This window comes from Vespa mandarinia, chromosome 3 (genome assembly GCF_050613455.1).
Source record: "Vespa mandarinia isolate Hongniang chromosome 3, ASM5061345v1, whole genome shotgun sequence".
In the NCBI taxonomy this organism is placed as follows: domain Eukaryota; kingdom Metazoa; phylum Arthropoda; class Insecta; order Hymenoptera; family Vespidae; genus Vespa; species Vespa mandarinia.
The window spans coordinates 4,157,501-4,170,000 of record NC_140812.1 but is presented as its reverse complement, the minus strand read 5'-3'; the positions used below and the strand labels follow the sequence as shown (position 1 = coordinate 4,170,000).

Sequence of the window (12,500 nt, the reverse complement as noted above, 5' to 3'; positions counted from 1 at the left end):
ATATACCGAGTAAGGATCGATTGGTTTCCAATGTTATTTAGTTGAAACCATGAAAGGAGCGTTAGGATACGGCTCTACTGGAACGATAAAAAATTGTACGAACGAGCCCTCGCGTTGTGCACGGTTGTTGGTGATACGATCGAAAATAGATAGTCGTCGCTTTACTTTCGTTATTTTCCAACCATTTCCCTCGCCGACTTCGAAACGTCCGCGGTATTATACATAGAGCCGTTCTTTTGCCTAAAACCAATCTGTAACATATGATGCATGGACAGTTCTATATAGCTATACATCTATATACATATACGTATACATGTATATATAGTAGCAGTAGTGCTGCTCTGGTTACACGAGAGAACGACGACGAGCTCATGGCGACACGAACTCGAACGCGTTGGACCCCAAAGAGACGAGTCTGATGTATGTGGAACGGGGATGGCTCATTGGTCTGTTTTAGGAAAACGTTTTCCGTCCCGCGGGCGTATTTCGCATCCGCCGTTTTCCGCTTTCGAACGTTATTGGATTCATCCTTCAAACTCCTTCGAACGAGACGATATCGTGAAAGAGATAACGGCTATGAGATAAAAATCGACGATTTTTATACACTCTTTTTTTTCTTTTTTTTTCTTTTACATTCCAACGATTTCCTCTCTTTCGATAATGCGAGTGAGAAAAAGAATATCATCGAAGACGATGTTTTTTTTTCTTTCCTTCTCTCTTTTTATAATTTTAGAAAATTATTAAAAGGAAAGAATATACGAAGAGAGAAATAGAAATAGACGGAAAGAAAGACAGAGAATACATTTGTCTATGGTATAGTATGAACGCTATCGCGACGAATCCGAACAGGACTCGGAGGAAATTTCGACCCCAGTGAACTTGATTTATTCTCATACTTGGTCGCTTTAAACGTATCTTAACCCACGTAAAATATATCCCTTGGTGATCCTCGGTACGACCTCGCGATTCGTTCGTCCGTTACATCGATCGTCCAAGGCACACGACATTCGCGGATGAACGAACTCGCGTTCCCTCGTTTTAGAATCGATCGTCTTTCCGAGAAGTATTAAAGTTGAAGTAAAAAAAAAAAAAAGAAAAAAAAAGAAATACATTGGAACGAACGTTCCACGTTCGATCATAATACGATTTCAAATTTATAATTATACAAGTACAATGATTTCAATGATATAAAGTACAATAAATAAAATGGAGACACCGATAAGAATTTATCTTTAATTAAAAGTTTTAGTTTTTTATTATCGGTCGAATGAACTGGTCCATGTTACATTTTTGAAAAAAAAATGGTAAAGAATGAAAGAGAGAGAGAAAGAAGAAAAACGAGCGAAGAGAAACGAGTAGTTAAGGGATGAAAAAAGCGTAGAAACCGCCTCCTTAATAATACATCGGTCCCAGCAGGTCCGCGTATTTTTCTGGCAACACATTGCCAACGATTCATTAATTGCTGACCTTGTTAGCGTAGCATTGTGAAGCGACAGTCCCGTGGCGGTGCTTGAGCCAATGCCCGCAGGAACAACCCAGGAACGAAAGAGAGAGAAGGAGAAACAGAGATAGAGAAAAAGAGAGAGAGAGAGAGAGAGAGAGAGAGAGAGAGAGGGAGAGAGACAGTCTGCTTGGCATTGTCATGCATTAAGCCCTGGCATATAATAATGCCGAGCTCCTTTGTCGTTTATACTCCCTCTTGTTTTCTGTTTCGCACTAGTCACGGACCCGTGGCAAGCAGCAGCACATCGTCCCCTTCGTCGTATTCCCTCTACGAGTTATTCCCCGGTCTTCTTATTGTTGTTAGACGCACCTCTCCGCGATGAGAGAAAGTACATCTTTGATTCTTTAACTTCTTCTACCGAACTTAGGACGACAACCTTCTGCTGCTGCTATTACTATTACTACCATTATTATTACTATTATAACTACGAAAGAAGAATTATCTTTCTTATTATATGAGTCTCATATCGTAGTCATAACAATTGCGATATATTTCTCTGTTTTTATTTTATTTTTTATATTTTTTTTTTTATTTTTTTATTTTTTTTTTATTTTTTTATTTTTTTTTATTTTTTTTTTTCTTATTTCAAGGATTATTAATATTATTTTTTATATTAATTTATGTGAATGCGCGAAAATTTGATCGATTATTTTTTATCCGATTGATGACAATTTCAGTTTTTATATTAATTGTACTTCATAAGAATAATTGTATCGATCGACAAATATTTTCTGTCCGATTCGAATTTCTCGAAAGTAGTCATAGTCCGTTACGATCAGACTTAGAAAACAAACATCTTTCTCCTTACATAAGAAATGACCGCACATACATTTCTTAAATTTGTCTCTTCCGTTTGAAATCGATGAGTCGACTAGTCGATAGAGAGAGAGAGAGAGAGAGAGAGAGAGAGAGAGAGATAGAGAGAGAGAAAGAGAGAGAAGGAAGTAGTAGTAGATAGTAGTAGTAATAGTAGTAGCATAGAACTGGTCAGTGTTTACAGCGATCGAGCGGAAGGGCACAACCGACATCCAGCGTCTCGGGACTATCGCGAAATCGAAAGATCATCTGACTTGATAGTGCGCGACCAAGCGGAAAATCCTCGAGTCCACTTTCGAAGAGATGTCATCGTCCTCGTAGTCGTAGCTATCGACGTATTCCCTTTCTCTATAAACCAAAAACGATTAAATAAAGAGAGAAGGGGAGAGTAACCATTAGCCAGGGATGAAAGGGAAACACGAGATAAGAAGTAAACTCTAAAAATGCATTTGTAGATAACAAAACAAACGATATCTCTACGATAATAACGACAATAATAATAATAATAATAATAATAACAATAATAATAATAATAATAATAATAATAATAGTAATAGTAATAATAATAATAATAATAATAATAATAATAATAATAATAATTGAGAAAAGTCATATCTGGAAAGATCGTGGAAGAAACAATAAAAGATAAAGAATAGAAAAATATTATTTATCTATGTCTCTGTAGAGATACATGTTTGGAAAACTGAAAAATATAATAAGCGATAGTAAGAGATAATACTTCGAAAACCAAAGTGAGACATATAAGTATAAAGTAAACGCAAAACGGAGTAACAATAATAAGAGAAACTAGAGTAACATAAAGCAAATGTAAAGAGTAAAATGCATAGGAAGAGAGCATACACAGTCAATTAAAACGGTGAAACGGTAAGAAATAACAGTCAGAATAAACTTGGTACAAAGATAATAAAGTAACTTCAAATGTAAGAATGATAAAGTTAAAAATAGAATCGAATAGGATAAATACAGAATAATAGCGATTATCAAATGAAATCGGTATTAACGTAGACAAGATGTTTGGGACGATGGGTTAAAGGATGTGATTAAAAAATAAACTTATAGATAAAAGAAAGAGGGTGAAAAAGAAGAAGAAGAAGTAGTAAAAGAAGGGAGGAGAAGGAAGAGGAGTGATCGAAGGTGAAGATGGCGAGGAAGAAGGTGGCAGTGGTGATGGTGGGTCGCGTTCGGATGTTAGAGCGACCGCCGCGCTCTGACGAGGGACAACTGGGCCAATCGATACCGCAGGCCGTGGAGGCGGCTGCGGCGCGTTGCCGAGAGAACGGGGAAGTTAGCCGAGCTTACCAAGAGAGAGAGAAAGAGAGAAAGGTAGAGATAGAGATAGAGAGAGAGAGAGAGATAGAGAGAGAGAGAGAGAGACGAAAATAGAGATAGAACGAGACAGAGAAAGTGAAAGAGAAGAAGAGGAGGGAAGTGCAGGTGGCACCAGGATGTCCTCCCCTCCGTTGTCGCCCCTCTGTCCGTTCATCCTTCGATGGCGCCACCGTCGAACCCTCTTTCTCTCTCTCTCTCTCTCTCTCTCTCTCTCTCTCTTTCTCTCTATCTATCTCTATCTCTATCTCTCTCTTTTTCTCTCTTACACACGAGTAGCGTGCAACCGCCTACGAGAATACTGAACTCTGCGCAGAATCGGCTCGCGTCGGCTGCGCTGTACCACAATGTTGTCGAGCTCGTTTTATCGGTTCGTGCGACAATTCTCCTGTGTTCTTAACCTCCTTACCGATTGATAATTTATCATTGCGAGGGTGTTTTAAACGTTGCCGTGTGATTGTCGTTCTATCTGGAGGATCAGAGTGTTTACTATTACTCGTTGTTGTTTCTTCGTTCGTCGTTCGTATGTCCGTTCGTATCTTCTTTTTTCTCTAGTCTCTACTTCTCACTCGCACTCGTGGTACAGGACGCGCACGTCAACTAAAAGAGTGAGAGAGAGAGAGAGAGAGAGAGAGAGAGGGAGAGAGTGATACTTCGCCGCGGAGACCAGTCCACTGGTCCTCGATCTTTGGGGGGGGGGGACGGGGAGAGAGATAGAGACACGAGTGGATAGGAAGAGGAAGAGAGAGAGGGAGAAAGGGAGAGAGGGAGAGAGAGAGAGAGAGAGAGGAAGAAGAGGGGTGTTCGAGGGAGGAAATTGGTAGGGGGTTGAAAGAAAGAGTGAAAGGTATTGAAAGTGTATAAAACTCTCGATGGATTTCTATAAATTTCGACGATGACGCGTGTCTAGTTGAAAAAAAAAAAATAATTAAAAAATAATAAACCAAACTGTAAACAATCGGTCACGTGTGTTGTGTCCTTGGGAGAGAGTCGTGTTTTTCTTTTTTCTTTCGTTTACGTCCAAACTCGATCTCTTTCGTCATTTTTTATTTTTATTAAATTTTTAAACGACAAACGGAGTTTTTTATATGGAAATAAAATATAGAAACCGATCGATAGTACGAACTCTGATGTTCGACAATGACGATGATATATTAAAACAGAATTGAACGTCATTCACTACGTTCCGTCATAACAGTACAATGAACCGAGTCGATTTATCGAAGGTGTGAACGTTCCCTTAAATCGGGTAATTCCATTCATTTCCGCACGCGGAATCGCACGTTCGGCGAATCTTCGTCGTCGTATTCAACAACGGCGGATTTCGGGCGTACCGCCGTCACCGAAATAATAGCAGGAACAATCCCAGAACGGAAGTGGCGAACGGTCGATGTCGTCGTTGTGTTTGAGATGGAAGTGAGTAATAGCGGAGCAAAGTGACCACTGTATTGCTCGCGATGATCATCGTACGGCCATAAACTGTCGGTCGAGTGATTCAATTGCTACCGCAAACCGAAAAGCCATCCACAGTAACAGCTATGCATCACTACTTCACTCAAGAAGACATAGATCGCGTTGGTAAGTTTTAAAGATTATATTGAAAGATGATATTAGAATCGATTCGCGATTATTATTCTTATGGCGTAATTATAAAAACATTATGTCGTTGATGAAAGACAAAATGGGAATAATAACAGAGAATTTTCATTGATCGCCTTACTCTTTTCTCAAATTTATACTTCGTACTAACTAATTGATCACTAGTCAAATAATTTGAATATTAAATATTCGAATATTAATAAAAATATTAATTAAGATAGAACACTTTTGATTAATCGATTCTAACGGGAATTCTATTTTCAAAAATAAAATGGATATCTCGCTTGTAAATTTACATCATGACTATCTATACTATATATATGTATATATTTTCTACTACTCACACTCACACACACACATACACATATATTTACGTTTGTATGTATATATACATATCCTCAGTTTATCTAAATTCATCTCATATAGACAACGTTACATGCGTGGTTGAACCAACGTGACATCAGACTGATACTCCGGAGGTTAATATGTCATCCCGAAAATGGATCAAATCTCGATACTTTTGAACGTTTGATTCGCGAATAATTTGTCGCTTATAAACCGACCCCGACGTCTGTCAGTGTTAATAAATCACGCGGAAAACGTACAAGCCCCAGGACTGTCCGTAATAGACGGATTACGGTAATATAATGATCGATCGTATCTGATAAGTCCGGGACGACGATTTCGCTTTTTTTTTAACTTGGTTATCCCGCGTAAAAAGGGACGGTGGAGAAAGAGAAAGGGCTTGAGTGATTTCCCGCGTGAATTTTATCGTTGCATCGGAGACCTCAAACATGAATAATTATTCGCAAAAAAAGTTGTGTCTCTAGAATTGTATATCAATAACAAGTTTATCATTTTGTCTACCTTAAATGCTCCAAGTCTCGTCATTCTAATCTGCAATGCAAATCTATTGTTATCGACGCATAATCTGCTTGAATTATTGGACAATTTGTACATGATACATAGACATATATATGCATATATACATATTTTGATAACTCCTTTTTGTCCTAACGATGAAAATGATGATATCCGAAAATTCTTCATATATGTCAGCGTTACAATTATTATGAAGTATAAATGATAATAAACAACGATATGCATATCAAGGTCGAACTTGGACGATCTCGAGTTCATTTCTCGGTAACCGGAATAAAGTTAATTAAAGCGTGATTAATCGATGGTGTGCAGCTGTTTTCGGCCGTGACGAATAAGCTGTAATTTAATCATACTCCGGTTACTGCCAATTAATTGCAATTCAATCCGCACGGCCCCGGCATTAGTTTGAGCGCGCAATTTATGATAGCTCTCTCGTCGTTCTAGTTCTGCCTGAAATCGTAATAGAGTTTACTTCGTCGATCGAATTTGGATTATGCGATCGCGATCATACACGAATAGAAAGAGAGGACCAATTGCGATCAATTAAACGAGGCCAAACGAACGTTAGTTCGTTTAAATCGATCACCGGTTTGTGTTACCTGTCACGGAGATCTCGATGTAATCGATAAAATAACGATAAAACGATTAACATTTCAATGTAACGCGAAGCTTTCTCCATAGATTCGATGTAATCAAACAAATTTATTTCCAACTCAATGTAAAAACTATACAAATATTATTTATCCCACGATACTCGTGATAAATATTCTTAATATAATATTCTAACGCACACATATTTTAAAAATATATGCAAATTTTAAGCCCTCTTTTCTCACTTTTCAAGATTACATTACTTTCCTCAGGTTTTCCACGGATGTCTTAACCAGACTTTAAATACGGATATATCCGTAACGAGTGCGAAACGAGAAAATGAAATAAAATGTTTCGACTCTGAAAAAGGAAGAGAGAAAGAGAGAAACAGAGAGAGAGAGGGAGAAAGATAAAAACTTTCTTTCCCGTTCTTATCTCAAAATTCCATATTGAAACAATTTTACTTCGATGGATTTTAACGGGAAGTTATCTTATATTGAATATTATTCGTTATTACTACTCACGAAAAGATATTACCTTTTTTTTTTATATTTTTATATATTCGCATACAATTCTCTATTATAAGAATATCCCAATGTAAAAAAGAACACCACTATTTAAATTTCTATCGAAGAAGAGTGTTATCGTATTTATCCCATGAGATCGGTATACTCGTGTACAAAAACTCCCTTCGAAGGGACGTTAAATGTCCGAAAAAAAGGGACTGACAAAGAAGAGTGGGACCCTTAACGTCAGTTAAAATCCAACGGAGATCCATAGGAACCTACCTCAACGGAGTCAGCGTCCCAATAATACTCTGGACCGGTCTCATTCTTTCTCTCTTTCTCTCTCTCTCTCTCTCTCTCTCTCTCTCTCTCTTTCTCTTTTTCACTCTGTGTATTTACCGTTGATTTAAATAGCCCGTTTCTATAGCGAGAACTCTACTCTTCTAGCGGAGTAAAACAATAAGGAAGCGAAAGAGTAGGACACGGCTAGCATTGTTTGAAAGAGCCATCGACGCACGTACGATCCTCCTCTCTTACCCCTCTTCACCACTACTACCACCACCGTTATTGCCACCCCTCACCCACGCAATGACGCATTGTACTTTAAGGCCCCGTTGCTCGTAAGCAAATTAGAACGGAACGCGCACGTGGCTCGCATAAGTCGACCTACTGTCTCTAACTGTACGCCGTGGCTTAGTATATGCACCATGTCAGGGTGGATTTGTAAGGCCACCCCCTTTGGTATACCGTCATATACTTTCCACCGTCAACTTCGAATTTAAAACGCAGTGGGGTTGCTCACTCTTTTTCTTTTTTTTTTTGTTCTTTTTTCTTTTTCTATGATTTTTACTTATTACGTTTTATGTTTTATCCAACCTGATTTTTATGAAATTGTATTTGTAATTGTTGTTTTATTTATTTTTTCCTTTTTTCTTTTCCTTTTTTTTTATGACTATTCTTTTTCACTTTTCTTTTTGAACACAATGAATGAGAGCTTGAAAATAATGCTGGCTTATCGGCTGACGTTACGTATCGTACGTCGAATGAATGTTTAACTGGACACTTACTAAATCTAGTAAACGCAGGGAAACGTTCGACGATAGACGCTATGACGTCGTCGTCGTCGTCCTCGTCGTCGTCGTCGTTGTCATCGGACTGGCAGAGGACTCGTTCGGTTATTCGCAGCCGGCAATATGCTGCGACTAATTGAATTCGGAGAAATCGATTGGATGCGGGTGGTATTCCATTGTACGTCGTCGCTCGAAGGATATTCGAATGTGCGGCTCGAGCACCCTTCCTGTTACCCTCCCACTTACCCCCTTACACTGTCTTTCTCATTTTATCTGGCTATCTAGAGCTATCTATATTTCTTTCATTCTCTTTTTCTTTCTTTCTCTCTCTTTTAAAAAGGGGGAGATCTATTTAAACTCGTAGATGCTCCTGTTCCTAGGGTGCTTTGAATTTTTATCGTTCTCATTGGGGTCGCGTCAGGTGCGCGACGAATTCGGTCAGGATGGGTTGAATAGTCATCCCGAATCGTTACATGAGAAAATTTAACCTCTTAACGAAATTGTCAATGGGCCAATTTTTCAGGATTAATAGTCATACATATGCAATGCATGTATATACATATTACATCTAAATTGAATATATGGGATATAAGTGAATACATAATATTAATTAAATGTCATAATTATTAATAGTACTAGTTATTCATTTTTTTTTGTTTTGTTTAATTTCTATTTAGTAGATGAAGTTGGTTTTATTATAAAGATCTTTTGTATTCATCAATAATGTTTTATTTTCTACGGGATAGAGTACTATTGTAGGCTAATCCAATCTGAAAAATGTTATTTTACTTCACCCTTCGTTTTGGTAACGTAGAATAATATCGCTGGAGCGAGATCGTAACGATATCTGTTTTCCTTCGTCCTCGTTAACGCATAAAATATCTAAAACGCTTTAAATGCGTTTCCCTAGTGTAATACTATCGATTCTCTTTCTTTCTCTCTCTTTCTCACCATTTCTTGTTTCTTCTTCTCGTTCGTTGTTTGTACAAAGCGAGAAGTTAGACGTGGCAGGGCAAGTAGTCGATAATTAATAAGTATAGTTTACACAAATATACGGTGCAGCTAGAAGATAAAGCAAACAAACTCGGATGAATACACGGACAAAATGCAAATATTCTCTGTGAGGGGCTTAAGACTCTTATCTAAAATGAAATTACGCAGGCTGCTTGTGCCAGTAGTAGTGGCGATGGTAGTGGTGGCGGCTTCGTAAACAAATCGCAAACGTGGTAGCAACCTCTCACTCCTTCCTTTTAGTAATTCGCTCTTATTTATCTTCTCCCTCGGATAAAACGTATTTTCAAATTGTCTCGAAAACGCTTAACAATCGTCACATATCTACGATTATTCTATATATATATATATATATATATCTAAATTCTATATATATATATATATATATATATATATATAAATATATATATATATATATCCTATATCTTTCACAAGTATTAATGAACAACAAATACAATATAAAGTACTTTTTGTTCCTTCTTCATGATTTTCAAATAATTTAACTATGTATTCGTTGAATCTTATTTTAATTATCAAACATCGAGACTCGAATAACAACGTTGAATATAACGAATTTCTTCAAACGAAAAATATTCTCTCTTTCTCTCTACTTCATTGATTTATTCTTGATAAATGAATCACTATTATGATGTGTTCCTTGTTCATTGAATATAATTTTCAATTAAATTAGCTATTTATTTGTTCAATCTTACGTTAAATACTGAACGTTGAAACTCGAATAATAAGGTTGAATATAGCGAGTATTCAAGAAGGAACACAAAGCAAAGTCTCTCTCTCTCTCTCTCTCTCTCTCTCTCTTTCTTGTTGGTTTGTTTCTCCCCAGGATCGGCCGCTGCAACGCCGTCTCCATTTCGTGCGGTGGCATTAATGCGCTCGCATATAATTATTCACGAGGCCGGAAAAGCAGGAGCGACGAGGAAGATGGGAAAACGATAGGGGCTCGTCGTTTATTAGCGCCGCGCAATTAATGCTTTTGGAGTGCACGCTGAAACGGTCTCTCTCTCTCTCTCTCTCTCTCTCTCTTTCTCTTTCTCTCTCTTTCATTCTCTCTCTTTCTCTTTCACTCTCTCTATGTGGGTCGCCAAGACGAGACGGCAATTCCACTATGCTGCGAATGAATCGTCCTTTGCTTCCTCTCCCTCTTCTTCCTCAACCTCCTTTTCTCTTCTCGAAACTGCTGCGTGAACGGTTAAAGTCTCCAAAGTAAAAACGATTACCCTGCGGTAATCGAGAGAAATAGATAGATAGAGGGAGAGAGAGAGTGAGAGAGAGAGAGAGAGAGGGAGAGAGAATAAAAAGAAGAAAAAAAAGAGAATGGCTATGACTATGTGAAAGAAAAAAGAGAGAGAGAAAGAGGGAGAGAGAAAGAGAAAGAGAGAGAGAGAGAGAGAGAGAGAGAGAGAGAGAGAGATAGAGATCGTTCGATTCTCCCTTTTCTCAAAGCTATACCTCTTCACCCTTCTTCACCCTTTTACGTATTCACCAACCTATATAATCTCGCACGAATCGAGCCGGCGAATTTCACTTTGGCAAACAAAAATCATTCCGAGAATGATTTGTCGCTCTGGAAAATTATACGGGCCTACGGGTCTCTATCTTTCTATTATGAGAGAAAGAAAGAGAAAGAGATAGTCGATGTGCGATCGTATTCGAATGGATGAGCACACAGTCCTCGTCCTCGTAGGGAGTCGATGTAACGCTCTCGCTCATTGGAACAATTCGAGGCGTTGGCCGATCGATGAAAGGAGAAGAAGGAGGGAATATGGACGATGAATAAAAGGGGAGAATTTCTCTTGAGGATTCCGATCGTGACGGGAAACGCGTGGACGGTGAACGCGATCTTTGCTTTTCCTCGTCGAATCGTCGCTATCTTTTATCACTCACCCATTATTTTTACTTTTATTTTCTTTTTTCTTTTTTCTTTTTCCCCCCTTCTAGCATTCGTATTTTTTTCTTCGTTTTCTTCTTCTTTTCTTCATTGTAGTAGATAGAGTTGGGGAAAAGTAAAAAAAATTTTCTTCATTCTGAAAAAGAACGACGATTTTTCTTCAAGAACAAAAACAAAGCAATAGTTCTAAAAAAAAAAAAGATATATGTAATTAAATGTACGTAAAGAAAAAGTTATGTAATTTTTTTTTTATTTGAAAAAACGCCGGTATTGATAAAGTATCGTGAAAATTAAAAATCCACGCTTCCGGTTTCGGAATGAACATAATGCGTGCGTTCATTTAACAATAGGATTCTCGTAATGGCGCATGAACGTTAGCTAAATATTAGCTGAATATTTAATTTAATCAGACGTTAGCTCAAATTCACAGCTAATTACCGCGTTTCGACTTTAAACATTAGGGCATTAATTACACGGCCGCGTGCTACCAGCAAACACACCAGGATACGAATTTCGGAGTTACGAATTCTCCGACTCTCTCTCTCTCTCTCTCATTCTCTATCTATCTCTCTTTCTCTTTTGGTGTAATCCAACAACAGAAATACCTACCTAGAATTAATACAGATTCAGTTACCTATAATAATAAAGAGAGAGAGAGAGAGAGAGAGTGAGAGAGAGATGGAGAGATTTTGAGATCAACCTCGATATGTATAATCAAACGTGAAACTTGTCTATTATACAACTAAATTTTTATAGAGGGAAAAAATTCTTCATAAAAGCCTTTTTTTGCTTAAATTAAAAAACAAAGAAATAAAATCTTCGTATTTGTTCTTATTTCAAAAAATCAAAAAATTAATTTCCTTGGAATAATTCATTTTAATTTATAAAAGAGAAAGATAAAATATATTTGGAAAATGATTTTGTTAAAATTTTGATTTTTAACGCGATGGTAAAACTCGATCAATTAATTCCATCGAAAAACGATCGGATCGTTTAATTCAAAATATTCTTCATTATATGGTAATCGCAGAACACGACCAAAAGTATTTCAGTGCCGAACGATGGAGGATGGATAGACATAGAGAGAAAATGAGAGATAGAAATAGAACGAGAGAGAGAGAGAGAGAGAGAGAGAGAGAGAGAGAGAGAGAGAGAGAAAGATAGGGGAGAAGAACGGAAGGATTAATGCAGAAAACTGTGCTTAACTCGATTCCCTATAAAATGGTTGTCGCTAATAAGATTCGCACGGAACAAAAGCGCTAACG

General features: G+C 37.6%; 1 protein-coding gene across 1 annotated transcript in view; it reads left to right on the top strand.

The window, feature by feature from the left end:
• The window catches only part of LOC146873114 (uncharacterized), a 323,336-nt gene that overhangs the window by 270,747 nt on the left and 40,089 nt on the right, over window positions 1–12,500 (top strand). The gene's annotated exons all lie outside the window — the stretch shown is intronic.